This window comes from Protopterus annectens, chromosome 1.part0 (assembly GCF_019279795.1).
Source record: "Protopterus annectens isolate FY-2018-M chromosome 1.part0, PAN1.0, whole genome shotgun sequence".
NCBI classification, from domain to species: domain Eukaryota; kingdom Metazoa; phylum Chordata; order Ceratodontiformes; family Protopteridae; genus Protopterus; species Protopterus annectens.
Window position 1 is genome coordinate 823,586,490 of NC_056725.1, and position 20,960 is coordinate 823,607,449.

A 20,960-nucleotide genomic window follows, 5' to 3' on the forward strand; every position below is an offset into this window, starting at 1 on the left:
GGGTATTGGATGTGATTTTAAAGGTTACAAGTTCCACTTTCACACTTTGCCAAGGACTCACGGTTGGCCAGATCTGCCAAAACTTCAATGGTCAGAGGCCTTAACTCAAGTGGATGCTCTTCTGGCCATGAGAGCCATAGAGCCTGTTCCACTCTTGGAAATGGGAAAAGGATTTTATTCAAGGCTGTTTCTGGTTCCCAGAAAACAAAACTCTTGGAGACCTATTCTGGACCTTTCTGTGTTAAACACCTTTTGGAAATTCAGTTCAAGATGCTCACTCTACAACAGTTACTTCCAATGCTCTCTCAGGGCCTGGATGGTGACATTGGACTTAAAGGAAGCCTATTTGCATATCCCTATCAGACAAGAGCGAGGAAATTCCTCAGGTTCAAGGCAGGTTTGAGGCACTTTCAATTCTCTGTTCTGCCCTTTGGTTTATCTACTGCCCAGAGTCTTCACCAAGTGCCTGGCAACAGTAGTGGCTTACTGCAGACTTCAGGGGATTCAGATTTACCCCTATTTGGACGACTGCCTTATTCAAGCAGACAGCAAAGATCTTCTGCTTCAACACCTAGACTTCGTTCAACGTCTTCTCCTCTTACTGGGATTCTCAGTGAACATAAAAAAGTCACATTTAATCCCTTCTCAACAAATGGTATTCTTGGGAGCCCTCTTAAACACAACCTTACAAAGGGCCTACCTCACTCCAGAAAAACAAACTCAGCTGGCTTCTACTTTCAACACCTTGGCAACTCTATCTCAGCTCACTGCAAGGAAATTCCTGCAGGCTCTGGGCTACATGGCTTCCTGCATTCTGTTGATTCCAAGCAAGGCTTCACATGAGAAAGCTTCAATGGTATCTAAAAAGTGTATGGTCACAGCATGATCACGATCTGGATATTCTGATTCCTCTGATCCCCTGCCTCCAGAAGGAATTCCTCTGGTGGTCCAGGGCATGCATTTTAAACGAAGGAAAACCTTTGTCTCCCTCGACCAACTCAAATCCTAACCACGGACGCCTCGGATTATGCTTGGGAGCACATTTTCTAGACAATTGCCAGCAAGGAACCTGGACAAAGGACCATCTTCACTGGCACATCAATCTGAAGGAAATGTTGGCAGTTCAAAATGCCCTTTTGGCCTTCAAGCACCTTTACAACCAGGGCCTCTGCTAATTCACAGACAACACCACGGTCATGTGGTACATCAACAAGCAGGGGATCTCATTCTTATCCCTTTGCAGACTGGCTATGAGTTTATGGGACACAGCTCTAAATTTGAATCTGCATCTCCAGGCTCAATTCATTCCAGGAAACAAAATCTTTTAGCAGACAGCCTGAGCAGAAACATTTGGATCCTCACGAATGGATGCTAGACACCAACTTGTTCAAAAGGATTACTGCAGTTTGGGGATGTCCCCAGATAGATATGTTCGCATCCCATCTCAATCATCAGCTGCCTCGCTTTTGCACCAGGTCCTTCCACAAAACAGCATGGAGAGTGGATGCCCTGTCTTTCAGTTGGAGAAGTCTGTCTGCATATGCCTTCCCTCCTCTTCCTCTACTGCCTCGGGTACTACTGAAGATAAAGCAGGACAAGCCCAAGTTCCTCATCTTGATTGCTCCAAATTGGCCTCGACAGTTTTGGTATCCGACTCTAAAACTCCTGTTCTCAGGGCCTCCTTGGATTCTTCCACTGAACCCTTCGCTTCTGTCCCAGCATCAGGGTCAGTTGCTACATTCCAACCTCAAGACCCTTTGCTTGGCAGCTTGGCTCTTCAAAGGAATTTGATTGCCTCTAGTCTTCCCAAACAAGTTTTGGATGTTCTTTTGGAAGCTAGACGGCCTAGCACTAGGAAATCTTATGCCTCTAAATGGAAGAGGTTTTCTATTTGGATGCAGGACCGAGGTTCTGATCCTCAGGTTCCTGATCTCTCCTCTATTTTGCTTTACCTTTCGGAGCTTTTATCTAAGGGACTTTCATTTTCTTCCATTAAGATTCATGCTTCTGCTATCTCTCGCATTTCAGTTCTGATCCTCCTGTTTTTCACATCCTTTGGTGAAGCAGTTTTGAGGGGGCTAAGAATTTGCGACCTCCAAGGACTCCTCCGGTCCCTGCCTGGGATCTTAATTATGTTTTAGAAAAACTTATTTTGCCTCCTTTTGAGCCTGCTGCATCTTCGGATATTAAGTTTCTATCTTGGAAGACTGTTCTTTTGTTAGCTTTGACCTCTGCCAGAAGGGTCTCAGAGTTGCAAGCTCTTATGGCTGTGGAACCTTACCTTATTTTCCATCAGGACAGAGTATCCTTGAGGTCCAATCCTACTTTCATGCCTAAGGTGATTTCGAAAGTGGCCTTGAATCAGACAATTCACCTTCCTACTTTCTTTCCAAATCCTCAAAATAAAGGGGAAAGGATTTTGCATTCATTGGATGTGCACAGGCAGTTAAGATTTTACTTGGACAAGACTAAAGATTTCAGAAAGTCTAACCAACTGTTTGTTTCCTTTGCCTCCAGTTCACTTGGAAAACCTATTTCTAAACAAACCATTTCCAAATGGATTGCTTATGGGATCAGATTTTGTTACACTCATCATGGTAAACAGTTTCCTGGAACCATTAGAAGTCATTCTACTAGAGCAGCTGCTACTTCTACAGCTTTTCTCAGAGGAGTACCTACCAAGGATATCTTGGAAGCTGCCACTTGGAGTTCAGTGCATACTTTTTCCAAGCACTACAATCTCCCTTTGTTTTCTAAGTCTAGGGCAGGCTTTGCCTCTGCTGTCTTGCAGGGTATTCTTGCCTCCCCTTCTTCTATCTAAAGCCTCCTCTCTACACTGCTTTGGGATTCCACCCTACAGTTATGACTGCAACAGTGAAACACGAAGAACATAGTACAGTTGTGTACACCTACCATAAATGTAGATGTTCGAGTGTCTTCACTGTTGCAGTCGTTCCCTCCCTCCTATCCCTCTTTTCCTTTTGTGGTGTATTTGTGTTTCCTTTGTTGGATTCATTTTTGATTTATTGGAGGTATTCTGACATCTAGGGCAAGAAAGGCTGGAGAAGATGGCGTCAGCTGAGGGCTATGTACCAAGGCGTACTGACGTCAGGATACTAGCTTATACAGCCTTGGACCCAGACTTTGGGATTCTGGCCGACCTCGGGCTGCCTGCTGGCAGGAGCACCCTACAGTTATGACTGCAACAGTGAAGACACTTGAACATCTACATTTATGGTAGGTGTACACAACTGTACTTTCTGTGGAGCTTTTCTCCCCGGCCCTCCACTGAAAAATGACCTGTGTCCAGTTGGAATTTCCAGTTAAAAACTCTCTCTCTGGTTATGCCCATGCACCAATCCCGGCTAGTAACCCTCCTTTTACCTCCCCTTTCTCTCCCCTCCCCTCCCCTAGCCACCCTGCCTCACGCCATCTGATCATTGCATTCCTTTCTCTGCAGGCTCTGGCTCACCCTTTACCCTTCCCTTCCCTCCTCACTCAGTCTCTCAGACCTGTTATAACATGCTTAACTGCCTCACTTCATCTCAACTCCAAGTACATATCCGACTGACTTACACCTAGTTTCCTGTCACTACCAAGTATACTACTCTCATTCAGTCTCCTATCTTACTCCTCTAGCTTCCCCTTCCATCCCATTAGCCCTTCTAGCTTGTTCCACGTTCATGTGGAGCTTCTGCTTTATATCTGCTTGAGTTTAGTGCAATATTTGTATATAAGATTTAGGTACATGTGTTTAGAACAGTATCTGTTTAGAACAGTATCTGTTTGAGCTTAGAATTATCTGTATATACATCCTACCTTTAATCCTAGCCTCTAGCTAGATACTGATATATCTGTTCATTACTATGTTTCATATTGTATGTATAACTAATGTTTGCTGCAGTATGTATTATTTGCTATTGTATGTATAGTCAATTGTTCTTCATGTATTCTGCTGCTCATTTGTTGTTATGTGGAGCTTTTCTCCCCGGTCCTCCACTGAAAAATGACCGGTGTCCAGTTGGAATTTCCAGTAAACAAATGTAAATAAATAATAAATAAAGTGTGTAAAAAGGTAATGGCATGAACAATGTTTTAAGAAGGTCATGGGAAGGATTAGAGGGACCTTATTAGCAGGTAGTGGTGGAGTGACTGTGCCTTCTTTGTAGCTGACTAACTTGGATGTGGCACAGAAATTTGTAACAAGAATGCAACCGTATGTTTGTCTACATTTGTATTATTTTTACAACAGAATGAACTAATGAATGATAACAAACGTGTATATACTGAGAAAGTGGATGAAGGGTATTAAATGAGGCATGAGGGAAAGGGAAGACCATGACACAGTGTACTGGCCATGGGGTGGTTGGATAACCAGGAAAGGGCAGTTGTGGATGGGATGCTGAAGCAACAGTTGTAGTGCATTGTGTTAGCACAATCCCTGTTTGGAAGTACCTAGGATTGAACAAAGTATTAACACCGACTCTTGTGGCATGTTATCTCACCCTGATTATCAAGGTCTTGGGTACTGCGTCAGTTGCTGTCTCATCTTCCATGACGTCAGGTTGTCAGGGGTATAAAGCATGCAGCCGACACCATTACATCAGTCTGTCTTGCTGTGCGGTGCCCGAAGCAGAAGCAGTTCGCAAGTGCCGGTCAGCCGACTCCTGAAATTTTCGTTTTCCAGTTTCAGAACCAAAGTCTTTAACTAAAGCTAAGTACCCCATTGGGGAAATATTTTCTTGCCCTAAACCAATGTCAGTAAAAGTTAATAATTGTATTTCTTGTGGAAAGCAAATACCTCATAAAGATTTTCATATGTACTGCATTCCTTGCTTAGGCCCTGACCACGATGTACCTCGCCGTCAGTTTTGTGCCTTATTTTAACAACAAATTATTCATCATAGGTTTATTTACGCTTCTAAATGTTTTGGTACTTGGTTCAATTATCCAGATATGGCTTCGGTAAGCCACCCGACTACCGACATTCTGAAAAAATGCAAAGATAAAGACAGACAGACAAAGGTCCAAAGCTGCCGACGACACTTCTCCTAAGCTAGTCGCCAGTTCACCAGTACTCTGTGAGGCACTTTCACAGCCCCTAATACCCGCTATTTCAGATTTGCAGGCCTCTACTGAGACCCATTCGGAGTCCGGTATGCCGCGAGATGCTTCAACTGTGGAACCTGCGGATTTCTCTACTTTGGATGGGTCTGGAGCCGCTGTGCAGGCACCGGCTTCTGAGGGTGTATTCAGGCCTACTGACTTGCATATTAAACTGACGCCATCTTCTTCTTCAAGGCCTAAAACTCGATCCATGCCTAGAAAACTTGACACCCAGACTGCATGGTCAGGCTTCTATGCCTAAAAAACAAATGATAAGAATGGCTGAAGACCTTATTACTCTAATCAGGGGAAGCCAGCCTTCCCTCTCTAAGAGACCTAGAACTGAATTTGCTTATGATACTTCTAACCAGGATTCTAAAATTTTTGTTTCCTCTGAGGACCAGGATTTACCCTTATCTACCTATGAGGATTCTGATGCAGAGGACTCTATTCCCTCTGCTTCTCCTCTAGAGAATTTCTCTCTTGGTGAAACCTTGCATACTGTTAGGGAGCATTTTCTGCCCCAGCACAGGCCTTTAGCTGTCCCCCCTGTACTGGACATTGTTGATTATGCCTTTTCGGAATCTAGCTTGGCCCCTGACACTCTACCTCCTGCTCCCAGAAAACCTGATAGATATTATAGGGTTCCTGACTCTCACAAGTTCCTCTTTAAAAATCCTACTGCGGATCCTGAGACCATTTCACAGGGACCCAAGGGCATTAAGGCCACTACTGCCAAAAATCCTACCCCCTCTGATAGAGATTCCAGGGTGCTGGATAGATGAGGTAAGAAGGTATACACTTTTACAACCTTTGCCATTAAGGCCTTAAACTGCCAGTTTCATATGTTAAAGTGTCAGCAGCATATTATTGGATTGCTTAAACAGAAAATTATGCTGATTCCTGACTGTGCTGAAAATAAATATTTACAGGATTTAATGCATTCTGCTGAACAAGTTGGGAAACGTACTTTGCAATGTGGCTTTGATTCACTAGAGGCATCTTGCAGGGCTGTTGTCACTGGGTCTGTACTTAGAAGGCATGCTTGGCTTAAGGAACACTCTTTGCCAAATCATGTTAAAGCTAAATAGCTGGATGCTCCCTTAAACCAAGACCGCCTGTTTGGCAATAAATCAGAAGAAGTACTTAAAAAGATGGAGGAAAAAGCTAAATCTGTGCAGACTGTTAAACATTTCCTGCAAGTACAGCCTCACAGATTTAGTAGGCATTGGCCCTCTAAGAATTGGACCTTTCTTGCCTCTTCAAGGCCTTCTCAGTCCAAACCCAGAACCAGCAGAACACCCAGGATTCAGTCCCAAGGTACTCTCAGGCCTAAGCAGTAGGGGGCTCCCACTTCCAAAGCAGAGAGTAGTAAGACTCCCCCTATGGTAAACTGTCTTAATGACTTAACTTTAAATCTTCCAAGCCCTGCACAACTGACTGTTCCTTTAGAGGGAAAGATTGCCCTGCAGGCAAAAGAATGGGATCACATTACCCAGGACAAATGGGTTTTAAATATAGTCTTCCAAGGATACAGATTCCACTTCCACTCCTTACCAACCTCAAACGGTTGGCCAGATCTACTCCCAAATCAGTGGGCAGAGGCTCAAAAGCAAATTCTCTCTCTCTTAAGCATCAGGGCTATTCAGCCTGTCCCAGAAGAGGAAAGGGGACAAGGTTTCTACTCAAGACTTTTTCTGGTGCCCAGAAAAGACAACTCCTGGCATCCTATCCTGGACCTCTCTATCCTAAACACATTTTTGGTGATCCCAGAATTCAAGATGCTAACTCTTCACCAGCGGCTTCCTATGCTAGGCAAGGATGCCTGGTTGGCAACACGGGATTTAAAGGAAGCATACTTGCACATCCCAATAAGGGAATCTTGCAGAAGATACCTTTGCTTCAAAGCAGGCTACATGCACTATCAGCTCTGCACTGCCCTTTGGCTTATCTACTGCGCCCAGGGTATTCACAAAGTGCCTAGCTCCAGTCATTGCATTTTGCAGGCAAAGAAATCTTTATATTTGAAAGTTTTCTACAATTGATATTGGTCTTTTGGCTAATACACAAGTGTGAATCAGTCTTTTGAGTTTGATCAAACATTCAATTTGATTAAGTTTCATCTTTGATTTTGTCTCTGACCTACATCTGAGTCTATGTGGCTACTTTATAACCTTGTATCCAACATCCTTTTTTATTTTCATAATGGATCTAAATCGTATCTTGGTTGGGCTTTCTTCTGATAAGGAAGACTTGGGCATTTTTGGGATAGGGGAACGACCCAAAGACAATAGATTCAATACCATAGATAATCCCGAAACCCACTGTGAAAAGTTGTTTCAACAACTGAATAGAAATAAGAGAACATTAAGGTCCAATGGTATGGCATCTTAAATTATTCACAGCGTACATGGCTAAAGGGATAACTCCCAGAGGGCTTAGAGTTAAAATTCAGCCATTAGTAACTGAATTAGATGAACAACTAACCAGTGAATGATCAACAATACAACAAAACTGCTCCATGAAATTTGTGGAAACATTATCCAAATATTATGAGTGTATTATTGACAGGGAAATCCTTAATGTTAGCAAATTATGTGATGACAGTAATCAGTACAAGGACCAATCGTTTTTTCTACCCAATTGTCTAAACTTAGCTCAGACTTACTGACCTTTGAACAACAACTCAAGGATAGGAAACTCAAAAAATTTCAAAGGGACCAAATAGATTATGACAAAGGTCATCCCTTTCAACATACTAGACATGTTAGGTTTGGAGGTGGTTATTATAAAACTAATACCACCCCCAAACGCAAACGTCCCAAGTCCATTCTTAGAAAACGCAATACACATACTGATTCATCGGGGGGTGATTCCTCTTCTGATATGGATTTGGACACGCAGCAAACCTCAGATTCCCCCATCCCCAAACGTAATAACAGTGTAGCCCCTTTAGGCCTTACAAGAGGGGAGGCAGGAAACATCAAAAAAATAAGAAGTTTGGAGGGCTTACTGGAACTGATAAACAAATAAACGTGTGCTAAAACAAATGTACTAAATATTTCTGATGCAACATTATCTGACTCACAAATTGCTTTGCTAAATAAAGGTCTTTCTTTTATACCGGGTTTTTTTTGTTCCTGAAGACACATTTGCCCAAGATGTTACAGCATTTTGCAGATTGCTTAACTTAAAACTGTATTTTCATGACAAAAAATATGATGATCTTACTGTTGATAATTTCAAATACCACAAATCCACCTTTGTCCCACCCATGCATCCTTGTGTGAGTCTTTTCCAAAATAGTGTTCTCAAAGATCTACACTTTACTTCAGGTATGACTCACCCCAAATCTAGCAATCTCTGAAAGACAGATATGTCAACTTTACAGGAACTTACCAATAATAAAAATGTGGTTATCATCTCTGCAGACAAAGGTGGTGCTGTGGTAGTCATGAATTGGGCCCAATATGATACTGAGGCTCAGAGACAGCTGGAAGATGCCAGATATTATACTAAAATGCCTCTTGATCCAACATCCATGTTCAAATATCAGATAGATAAGTTTTTGGATTTAGCAGTAGAAAATGGCATCATTACACAAAACACCAAAAATCATCTTACTATATCTGATCCCAACAGCCAATATATCTATTTTCTGCCCAAAATTCACAAAGATCCTTTGCATCCCCCAGGCCGACCGATTGTGGCAGGTAATGGCTCCTTAACTGAACCATTATCCGAATTTCTAACTAAACACCTCAAACCATTATTGAAATGGGTAAGATCTAGAACTCGGGATACCACAGAATTTTTAGGCATCATAAATGATATGCAAATTGAAGACGACTGGTTGTTATGCACCTTGGACGTTAGTGCACTATACACCAACATACCACATTGGGCAGGGCTAGATGCAGTAGAATATTGGCTATACAAATCAGAGCTATATAAACCTGGCTTCAACACTTTTCTTATATGCCTAACTGAACATGTTCTCACCAAAAATGTTTTCTTCTATGGAAAACAATGTTATCTCCAAATACAGGGTACTGCAATGGGCGCATTGTTTGCCCCCATATATGCATATCTATATATGGCATACATAGAAGAACAAATAATTTATGATGTTACACACAACATTTATCTAATGGAAATTGATATTTGGCGTAGATATCTGGATGACTGCTGGATGGTGTGGAGGTCTGATGTGGAATACCTGATGGAATTTGTTGAGTATCTCAATGACAATAAATGGGGCTTACAATTTACCATCAACTGTGACCAACACAAGATCACATATTTGGATGTGCTGGTAATAAGGAATAAGGATAACACCCTCCGTACAGAAGTATTCAGAAAATATCCAGAATACAACACCTTACTCCACGCATCCAGCTTTCATCCAGCACATATCACTAAAAACATCCCCAAGTCTCAATTTATTAGGATGAGATGTATTTGCTCAGAAGAAAACACCTTTGAGGTTTTTCGCAAAGATTTGTCAAACCAGTTTCAAGAAAGGGGCTACAGCATGGGTTATGTACATACAGCAAGCAATTATGCTGCAAATTTGGACAGGGAAGACCTCCTTAAGTATAAACATAAATCATGGAACACAAACAACATTCTATGATTCATTACTACATACGGCAGAAATACAAATAGAGTCATTGATGCCATTAGACGACATTGGAACATCCTCCTAGCTGACGATGTTTTGTCACAACATTTATCCGAGACCTGCATGTTTTCATTTAGAAGAGGGAAAAGTCTTGGATCTCATCTCAGTCACTACAAACATCACCATGATGCTATTAACCAGAATACGACCCAAACCTTAATTTCTGGAGATAAACTTGTGGGCTGCATGCCACGTGGCCATTGCAGCCATTGTAAACATGTGCTAAAAAACAAACAATTCTCCAGCAGCAACTGCAGTACTATATATGACATCAGGTTTTTTGCAAATTGCAGCACGGATTGGATTATCTATATGGTCTGTTGCAGTTGTCATGCATTTTACATAGGACAAACATCTAGACCTCTTAAGTTTGGTGATGTTAAATGTAAAAGAATGAATAATGTCCTGTATAAACACACTCTTAAACATACCACAGCAAGATTTTATTTCACCATTATTGATAAAATAATAGGCGACAGATCTAATAAGTCTGGTTGGCACAGCAAACTAAATATAAAAGAAAAGAAATGGATTGTGAAATTAGGTAGACTTTTCCAGCCTGGTCTTAATGAATATTTATGATTTTGTATACCAATGAATATTCATGAGCTCACCAATGAAACTTTGTCATTAATTATGTCAATATATATAAAAGAACCTCAAGATGTTTTGTGAATTTACACTGATGAAGGCTAGGTTAACACCATAGCCAAAACCGGTCTGTTATCTTTGTGTTTTTTTTTTATTTTTTAACTAATTAAATTAGTTCATACAGCTCACAGTTGCTGGCTTCTGCTTTTTGTTGACCAGGCAAAGAAATATCCAGATATATCCATACCTGGACGATTGTCTAATTCAGGCAGAAAGCCAGGACATACTATTGAATCATCAGGTGTTTGTACGGAAATTGCTACCTTCTCTGCGGTACACCATAAATGAAAAGAAATCACATCTTGTACCCTGCCAACAAATTGTGTTCCTGGTAGCAAGCTTGAACACAGCTTCCCAGATGGCTTTCCTCATGCCAGAGAAACAAGTTAATTTGACAGCCTACTTCAAACTATTGGCCACAGAGACCCAGCTGTCTGCAAGGAAAATACTGCAAGCCCTGAGGTTCATAGCCTCCTGCATTCTCCTAATTCCATATTCAAGACTGCATATCAGGAAACTACAGTGGTATCTAAAAAGCCTATGGTGTCAACATTCTCAGGATCTAGAAGCAATGATTCTTATCATACCTTGTCTACAGATAGAGTTCCTTTGGTGGGCAGAGGCCTGCCACCAAAACAAGGGACTGCCATTCACTCTACCCCCTGCCGCTCAAACCCTAACAGACGCATCAGACTATGCATGTGGGGCTCACTTGGCAGGGCAGTGTATTCAGGGCAAATGGAACCAAAGTCAAATGCACCTTCATATCAATCAAAAAGAAATGTTAGCTCTACAGAATGCTCTGACAGCCTTCAAGGACCACGTTCTTCCAGGTCAATTAATGGTAAAGACGAACAACACCACTGTTGTGTGCTACATAAACAAGCAGGGGGGAACCCACTCATACCCTCTCTGCAAACTAGCCATGGCTCTGTGGAACACAGCCTTGAGCTACCAAGTGCACCTACAGGCTCAATTCCTGCCAGGAAAGCTAAATACACTGACAGACAAACTAAGCAGAAATCTCATGGACCCACATGAGTGGAAACTGAAACCAAAGATATTGAACATGTTGAGAAACAAATGGGGGAGCCCAGATATAGACCGGTTTGCCTCCCCCCAGAACTACCAATTGGAAAAATTCAGCACAATGACTCTCCACATACAAGCTTGGAAAGTGAATGCCCTGTCCTTCACCTGGAAAAAACTGTCAGTTTATGCCTTTCCCCCTCTGCCTCTCCTCTCCAAGGTACTACTAAAGATCAAACAGGACAAACCAAGAACGATAATGATTGCACCAGACTGGCCACGCCAACACTAGTACCCCCTTTTGCGCAGTGTGTCACTGCTGGCACCATGGCACCTGTCTCAGACCCCTGCCCTATGTCCCACCAGGAGGGACAGATTCTGCACCCACAGCTTCAAACCCTGAACCTGGCAGCCTGGCTAATTACCTGATCTCTCCGTTGCCATCCCTAAGTAAGCAAGTGTTGGATGTCATTCTGGAGGCAAGGAGGCCTAGTACTAGAAAATCCTATGCTGAAAAATGGAAAAGATTCTTTTCCTGGAACCAAACTCAGGGGATGGGCACAGCAGCTCCCAGTTTACCTCAGATTCTTCAATACTTAACTGAGATGCTTCACAAGGGCCTTTTCTTTTCCTCCATCAAAATTCATGCCTCAGCCATTTCAGATCATTACAACACAGAACCACCCCTCTTCTCTCATCCACTGCTGAAGCAGTTCCTCAGAGGGGTCAAAAACTTAAGACCATCCAGGAGAGCCCCTACTCCAGCCTGGGACCTTAACTTTGTATTGGAAAAACTCACCCTACCTCCTTTTGAGCCAGCTGCAAATTCAGAGTTGAAATTCCTTTCTTGGAAAACAGCCTTCCTTTTAGCCATCACTTCAGCAAGAAGGGTGTCTGAATTACAGGCCCTCATGGCCTTTCATCATTTTTCATGCGGACAGGGTGTCCCTCAGGACCAATCCCTCCTTCATGCCCAAGGTGGTATCCAATGTGGCCCTTAATCAGTGCATTCATTTGCCAACCTTCTTTTCTAATCCACAGAACAAAGGGGAATGGATACTGCACTCCTTGGACGTGCACAGAGAACTTACATTTTACTTGGACAGGACTAAGACTCTCAGGACATCTGAACAGCTGCTGGTTGCATTTGCTGCAGGAGCAGAGGGGAAGGCCATTTCAAAGCAAACCATTTCTAAATGGATAAGCCATTGCATTAATTTCTGCATTAAGCACCATGGAAAGCCTAACCCACAGGGATAAGACCACATTCAACCAGGGCTGCATCTTCCTCTACAGCCTTTCTCAGAGGTGTCCCTACCAGGGACATCCTAGAAGCTGCTACCTGGAGTTCTGTACGTACCTTCACCAAGCATTCTCATTTGCCAATTTTCTCTAAATCCAGAGCTGGCTTTGCCACTGCAGTCTTGCAGGACCTTATAGCTGGTCCTAATGCTATCTAATTTCCTCCTCCCATCCTTACCTTTGGGAATCTACCCAAATGTGATGACTGTAACAGTGAAACATGAAGAACATAGTACAGTTGTGTACACTTACCATAAATGTAGATGTTCAAGTGTATTCACTGGTGCAGTCCTAGTTACCCTCCCTTCAGCCCCGTGACGTCTATTGACTGTACCTCTATTCTTGTTTACTGTGCTTAAAGCTTTTTGGTGTATTTGCTTTATTGTTGGAGGTGTAACCATGTATATATAATTGCTTCCCATTATGGGGGCACCTGACATCTGGGGCAAGAAAAAACTGATGTAATGGCGTCGGCTGCTTGTTTTATACCCCTGATGTCATGGAAGAAGGGACAGCAACCGACGCAGGACCCAAGACTTTGATAATCAGGCCGACTGAGGGCTACTGCAAGCAGATAACCCAAATGTGATGACTGCAACAGTGACTGCAACAGTGAATACACTCGAACATCTACATTTATGGCAAGTGTACACAACTGTACTTTTTATTTGTGGTTGATGAAATTTATCTCCTATGACACCTTGATAAAGGAAGGTTTGCAAATGTCTTTGCACACACAAGACAAATCACATCATTCTTTAAACCCAATTTATTTAGTTATTTTATTTAACATTTGTTTACCAGGAAAGTCTGACTTGGAACAAATCCAATTTTCAGCAGACGGCCGGGGGGAAACGCTCCAGGCGTATGTCTTTGTAATGTCTGATGTTTAGTAGTTTTTCTAACCTATTTAAGAAAGTCTTATAATTGTGTACAAACTGTAATTTTCTTTTTAACTAGAGTCTAGCCAGACATTAACTGAGTATGGTTCTTATTTGGTATACAATCTGCTATTGTAGGAAAACAACAAAAATCTAAAGTGTTCTGATTTTTTTTTTATTTCAGAGAGCAAAACAAATAAAAAGGTCATGCAAAAAAAAAAATGGCAAAAATGATTAGATGCTGCGGTATACCACTTCTATGCTTGTCCTAGGTCTATTGCTAGGTCTATTGAATCCTATTCCTTGTCAGATCCACTAGCTTATTTTTATTTAACATTTGTTGACCGGGAAAGTCCAACTAGGTTCCACAGAGGCTGTTTTCAGTGGTGGCCCGGGGAGAAATGCTCCATATTTCTGCCTGATGCAAGGTTTGCCAAAGGCTGATGTGTTCTGGAAATGGTAGATCATAGTGTGCCTATTGATTTGAACCTATTTTTAAGAAGAAAACATTGATTGTCCTCGCGAGCTTGCTTATGTAGCTGTTTCTAAAACTTGTACCTCACCAAGCACTTGCAGCATATTCCTATATTCTGACTCCGAGGATGTCCTATTCAGATCATACACATGAACAAAATTCACTTCTTGTCTTTCTAGTGGGATTTTGTTTATTTTAACTTGCCATGCATGTCTGGCAGTAAGTTCAGATGATTAAGGTTTGTAGTTGTTAAAGAGCTGCTTCATGTAGTGAAGGGTACAAGGTTTGATTCCTTACAACCCCCTTTTGCCTATAGAGCATATCACTTGACCAGGCAGTGCTCCCTGGTACTCCTGAAAAGGGTCACTTGTATCCCTCAGACTTTCTTCACTAACAGATGTTGTTGTTGTTGTGTCTTTTGGCTTTTCCCGGTTAGGGGTCGCCACAGCAGAACTCCGGTCCGCTAATGATTGGCAGTAGATTTTTACGTACTGAGTTACCAGCCCTGACGCACAACCTTCAACGAAGGTACGCCCATTCACGCATGTCTCCACACAGAAGACGCTCTAGCTGAGAACTGAACAGGACAACGTATTACTGTGAGGCGACAAAAAAACACCATAAATGCTAGATGTGCTTCGGCAGTACACTTGAAATCTACTGGGTGAAAATGTTGCACAAAGTCAAGGGTGCATCTGTTGACTTTTTTTCTTTTCATTATTTCATGGTTTATTATCATGCCAACACACACATCAGCTCACAGTTTTATTTAACTGTTGAGCCTGTGTGTTTCTGGAATCCCATGTATAGCTTGGAAGCTGAGCTTTTCAGTTAAAATTTCAAGGTTTCCTACTTATATTTGTATGAGAGTAGCATGAATAAATTAAGGTGGAACCCTACTGTAAAATTCACTTTTTATATGTTTGTGAATTGGTACCCCCATGTATGAATTAAAAGGGGCTAATGGGAAGGATACAATACTTATTACAGTAAATGTTGCAGGTTTGACTGCAGCAGTTCTTAAGATGGCTTAGCCTCTTACTCAGCATTTAAACTCCACAGTAATTACTGCTTTCTTAAAGAGCAACAAATGCTCATCCTGAGTGTCCATGCAGCAGTGTAGTAACTTAACATGGGGATTAACAGTAGGCAGATGGCAGTCTCCCATTCTCATTTCCACAACACTTGGATGTCACTCAACATGGCACTGGTCCTTTCTGATGTGATACATTAGCTGTTTAATGATTAAACATACATAGTAGCTTACACCCTGTTCAGTTCCTTGCAAGAAGCAGTCTATCCTCAGTCCATCTGCCCCTTCTGGGCATGTTCCAGGGGAATAAGTACCATCTAGGAATCTTTTTTGTTCTTCATTATTCATGAGAGTTGATTGTTTCATTCAGTGTTTGTGGTTTTTGAACATATAGTGATTGGATTGCCTTTTCTTGACGTCCATGATGTCCCTCAGAAAAATGAAACAAGTATGCCTAAAGAGTACAAATTCCACCAAAGATTTCCATGGCCAGTGCCTTTTTTGTTTGTGAGAGGACCACAGTATCACCACAGAGGAGCCCTGTGCCATTTTTAATAAGATTTTCCACAGACCGGCTCAACTTTTAAAGACTTTGCTCAAACAGAAAAAAAGGCTTAATGACATTGGCCCAGATACCTGCTACTTTAGACATGGTCTGCTAAAGTTAATGAAGAAAACATTGTCCCTTGAAAAGGGGAGGGGCTTAGGAAGGTGGATATGCATAAGAAAATCATTTTTAGAAAAGCAGTGGATAATGAGCAAAGAAGTGTTAGTGACCTTGTCAAGTCCTGTAAAGGACTGAGGATACCTGTCGTGGAGAGTTGTTTGCTTTAGTGGCTCCAGTCCCACAGCCTGTAGGCAGTATTACTTCAGCTGGTATTGCCACCTAGGCCTCAGGCAAAATGACCGAGTCCTCTGTACTGAACACCACTCTTTAGGTACCCATTACAGACATCCAGCTTTTTGAATTTCCAGGCCCCATCACCAGTTGGGTTCTCCCCACAAGACCTACCCATCATCCTGATAGAGGAAGCTTTGGATGGCTTATCTGCTTTGAAGATTTATTCCCTTCCTCCTGGTCTGCAGAATGTGAGGACCAGTGCTTGAAGGCCAGACATATCCCCTGCTGACATTGGTATCTGTCTAACCTAAGTTTGCCACAGAATATGTAGTTGCCTGGCATAAGATAAGATCACAAACAGCTTCCTTCTGCTTTGGGAACAGCATCGGACTAAAATAAAAAGCAACTGTACTTCTTTTTCTTGGATTCCAAGTTTGATGAGGAAAATCTGACCTACTTCACACTCAAATTGCCTGTATTCCTTTGCAACAACACTTTACTTATGAAGAGGCAATTTTATCAGGGTTCCCCACAGACAGTATGCCATCTGGAGAGACCATGAATCTAATAGAACATTTCAAATGAAGCTCTGAAGAGGTGTGTGTGAGTTCCACACCAGGTGTCTGGATCTTTTGGTACATGAACTGAAGCTGTGCATCAATGCCCCCAGTTTTTCTGTGTTCAAAGGTGCTTTCACAGCAGCCTCAATAGATCCAAATTGACAGTTGCTAGGCTCAAGAAAAATGAGAGGTTTTACAGGGTTGAAGAATCCTATAATACCTATATAAAACATCACTAGGTATCTAGTTGCAAGTTCCCTGTGTGCTGTCAGGGGCTTAAAAGTGTACCCCAGCACTCTGTATGAATCCTAATGACAACAAGAGCAGAGTCCAGGAGAGATCTGGAAAAAAGTTGCATGCTTCTGCAGCCCTGACCTTCAAAGCATTATAAAGTACTGATGAGACATTCATAAGTACATTTAGGATATGGTCTCAGAAGTACAAGGTGAATCGTGAAAGATAACGTTACCAGCATAGCTCTCACCCAATCAAGGACAAATCTCAACAGATCTGGGGACAAATCCAGAAGTAATCAGGGACACTTTTAAAATATTACCACTACTAACTTGAAATATTGATGGAAAAAGAGGATGTGAATTAAAATGCATTTTCTGAACTAAAAGAAGACAATATTTTTAATTAATATCATTATTAAGTGCAATTTGCCACCTTTTCTTTAACAGCCACCAGTTTTAAGATGGATTACGAGGGACAAACCTAAAATTTGGGTCAAAGTCGGGGACAGTCGAGAGGTGTTTACCAGGGTTACCCAGACCAACTTCTGAAGTATATAAAAACACTATTGAGTGTAGTAGGGGAGCACAGTAACAAGAAGGCATGCGTGGCAGAGAATTCCGGCTTTACCAGACTGTCAAAGAGGAATTGTTGATTGTCTCCCCTGGACATAGACTTGCTTTTTGGGCCCGATTCACTTAAAATTCGTAACCTAGATGAGCAGGGTAAGATACTGAAATCTGTTAAACAGTTATTTTATCTGTCTGTTCCCATGTGTAGTAGGAACTACCCTGCTAAAAAGTGCCCCTTAGGTCGAAAATAATCAAGACTGAGCAATTTAACCAGAGAAAGGCCTTTGAAAGAGAAATATGTCTGTGGAGTGGGCAGAGGCAAAATCAAAGGCAGACTACAAAGTAGGGAAAGGAGATGAATCCCATCCTGTGCAGCTAGCGATGGCCAGCAGCGACACGCACACACGCACAGTCTCTCTCTCTCCAGCCTTTGCCTCCCACTAACCTACCTCAAGGCCATCTGTTTTTTTTAGTAACTGCAACCAAATGGTGAGGGAGATCATTTCTACAGAATTCCATCTTTTCCTAGGAATGCCACCCATCCTCCAGAGCAGGAGTGATTTGCCAAGCCAATCTTGGCTCATTACCTTCTGACAGGTCCATACAGTATGTCCCTCTGCAGAAACAAGGAACATGGTTTTATTCCATGCTTTTTTTCTGGTTGCAGAGAGAGAGAGAGAGAGACTTTGGGGACTGTCCATCTGTCATTTTGGGCTGAACAGATTCCTAAGAATTTCTAAATTTACGATATTAAGTCTGCAAGCACAGTTCTAGTTCATTTACCCTCAAGCTCTCCTGGTGCCCTTGAACTAAAGGATAAATATTTATTCCAGCACCATCCTCAAAATTCAGAGGCATTTCCTGAGACTCAGAACATGGTGGTAGCATTTTGCTTGTTTGCCTTTTGATCTGTCCATGGCACAAAGAGTATTTACCAAACCCTGAGCACTACTGTTGGGCCACCTCAGTTCCCTGAGGATCCACATCTACTCTTGTCTGGACAATTGCCTTACTCAGACAACTTCTAGGGAAGAAATGCTTACAGCCGTGGAATACATCCTCCTATTGCCTGTCTGGCCTTGGCTTTTCTCTGAATGTACCAAAATAGAGCCTCATACTGAGAAGAACAGTGGCTTTCCTTGGATGATGTTTAGGCCACTAAGCACAGCAAGGTCTTCTTACCACAAAACAAAGTCCTGCGACGAGAGAATTCTTCTGGAACCTCGCTCAGAATGAAGACACTTGCCGGAGCAGTACTGGCAGCCACTGAACATGGCTCTGTTCATGATCTGAGCTCTAGGTTTCAGTTGATCCCACAAAGTGCTGAAGAACCAGAGAATGCTCTTTGTAGTCCCAGACAAAACTAATTACACATGCCTCTTGTCTGGGGGGGGGGGGTGTCACAAAGGTCTCATTAAGATCCAATGTATCTGGGGTACTTCAGTGATGAAATGCATGTCAGTCTGAAGTAAATCATCTTAGGGGCAGCCTGTTAACTGGGAGCATGGAAGGTGGTGATAGATGACACCATTGTGATGTAGCATATGAACAAACAAGGTGGGTCCACTTGGATAAGCTGTGTAGACTAGCAGTGACAGCCTGGAAAGTTGTCTTTTGGGTATCCTACATCCCTTTTGACCTGCTAATGTTTCCAGATCTGCTATGCATGTCCAGTGTGAACAATCATGAATGGAGCCAGAATTCCTGTCTGCTGTTGAGCCTGAACAAAAAGCGGAAGCAGAAAGAAGTAAATTTGTGTACTTCAGTGAGAAACTACCACTTGTGGAGGTTTTATTCCAGGTGACTCTGCAAAGAAGCATGGGTAGTAAAAACACTTTCCATCCTCTGGAAAGAATGGAGAAGACCCCACTCCATTCCTCTAATCCACCCACACAAGTACCTCAAGCGAGTGCCCTGGGTCACTGGTACATCCTAACCTGGAAGGGATGAAAATGTTAGTGTACATGGATTGAGCCTGATTTTCTCCAGAGAGAGATTCTTTGGGGAATTGTACGTTTCACAAAGTACGCAGCAGCACAAAGTCATATCTAGAGAAGTACGAGTGTGTGGCTCCATGGTGTAACTCTAGAGGTGTTATTCCCACTAGAGCCTGGAGCCAGAAGTCCTAAGATAAGTGATGATGCATACTAAAAGTTCATGAAAGGTCATCATGCCTAATTGCAAATGGAGTTAAAGCATTTTTCATCAGCATGTTCAGATTTCATATTTGCACATTCGTAGTGGGTTAGCAATGTTTCTAATCTATGTTTATTGAAAGTAGTTTCTGATTATAATACTTGTTTTCATGCACGCTTTAAAGAGGTAAAATGAATGAGGACTAGATATATGTTTAGAAAGTATTTTAAAGCTTTAAACTGCAAGTAAAATGACCATAATATTGTAACGTTCTGAGTACATGTAAAATGTGGGAAAATGTAACTTCACACGTTTCATTACCTGTCTAGTATTGTGAAAGGTAAAATAATGGCCAATTTGTTGTATTGTCTTGCCATATTGTTTCATTGTCCTTTTTTTGTAAAAATTCAATAAAAAGTTATGTGAAAAAAATAATGGTTTGTTTGTTAATGTATGGTGGAGATGCACTCAAGGTACTGTTTCTTTTTCTTGTAGAAAAGCCAAGTAGGCTGTATTTGTTGTTTTTCGTTTGGGTTCACAAAATAAACCTGCCTGTTTATCTTCTTCCAGTCACTGAAATTTCTAAATATTATTGATGTTTTGATTTGTCTGTGATTGCACTAAGTACTTGTGTTCCACCTGAGCTCACTGCATGAAATGACCGTCTTCACCATTTTGCTGTCTGCTGCTGTTTATATTTAGTATGCAAGAAACAGTACTTGCCTTGTAGTTCAACAAACCCCTCCGTGTCTACCTCTGATTTATGTTGCTGTAGAGAAGACAGCATCTCAGGTGGTAAGGTACTTGCAAGAAATCCTAAATAATGCATTTTACAAGTGCAGTAGAATGGACAGGGACTTGATTTTGGCCTTGATTTAAGGCAGTAAATCACAGATTTGTACATGCCAGCATTGTAGATTGGCAAAGTTTCATGTTTTCTTGCCCAGTCCTTGTCCGAAACTTTCATAAAGCAAACTTTCTAAAAATCCCTACAAGTGTTTTAAGAGATAGAAAGGTCAAGGCTTTTGAGTGCTGTAGTTTCAGCAGGGCTTTCTTGTTAATCTTGCATTCTCTGCTTGTACTTCGTATGTAGCATTATGTAGCAGTCTTTCCTGCAAGAAAATTGTTGTGAATATATTTCTTTTATGACTGCATGATTTCTGTCTAAAGAGGAGCAGTGTGATTCTTCATTTGTTACATGTAACTATTTTATTGTTTTTCATTACAGTGGAATATTGTCCTGGTGTCTTTAACAAAACCGTACAAAACCAGACATCAGCTGACTGAAGGTTCAGATCTGAAATGTATTCAGAGTACTATCATGCATAGTTTCCTGCATTGTTTGGCCTTTTAAGTCTACATTTACCTCCCAGATGTAAAATCAGGTAGGAATTTAAACTCTATGTAAAGTGTTAAATCTTTGTTTTCGTTTCTGTGTCTTTGCTTAACTGTTTAA

At 41.7% G+C, this 20,960-nt stretch overlaps 1 protein-coding gene across 4 annotated transcripts in view; it reads left to right on the forward strand.

The window, feature by feature from the left end:
- Nucleotides 1–20,960, forward strand: part of TIAM2 (TIAM Rac1 associated GEF 2) — a 2,099,243-nt gene that overhangs the window by 531,116 nt on the left and 1,547,167 nt on the right. For all 4 annotated transcript variants that reach the window (XM_044063392.1, XM_044063388.1, XM_044063400.1 and 1 more), the window contains one exon: nt 20,733–20,889. The gene's annotated coding sequence lies outside the window, so the exon portion shown is untranslated. The remainder of the gene's footprint in view (nt 1–20,732; nt 20,890–20,960) is intronic.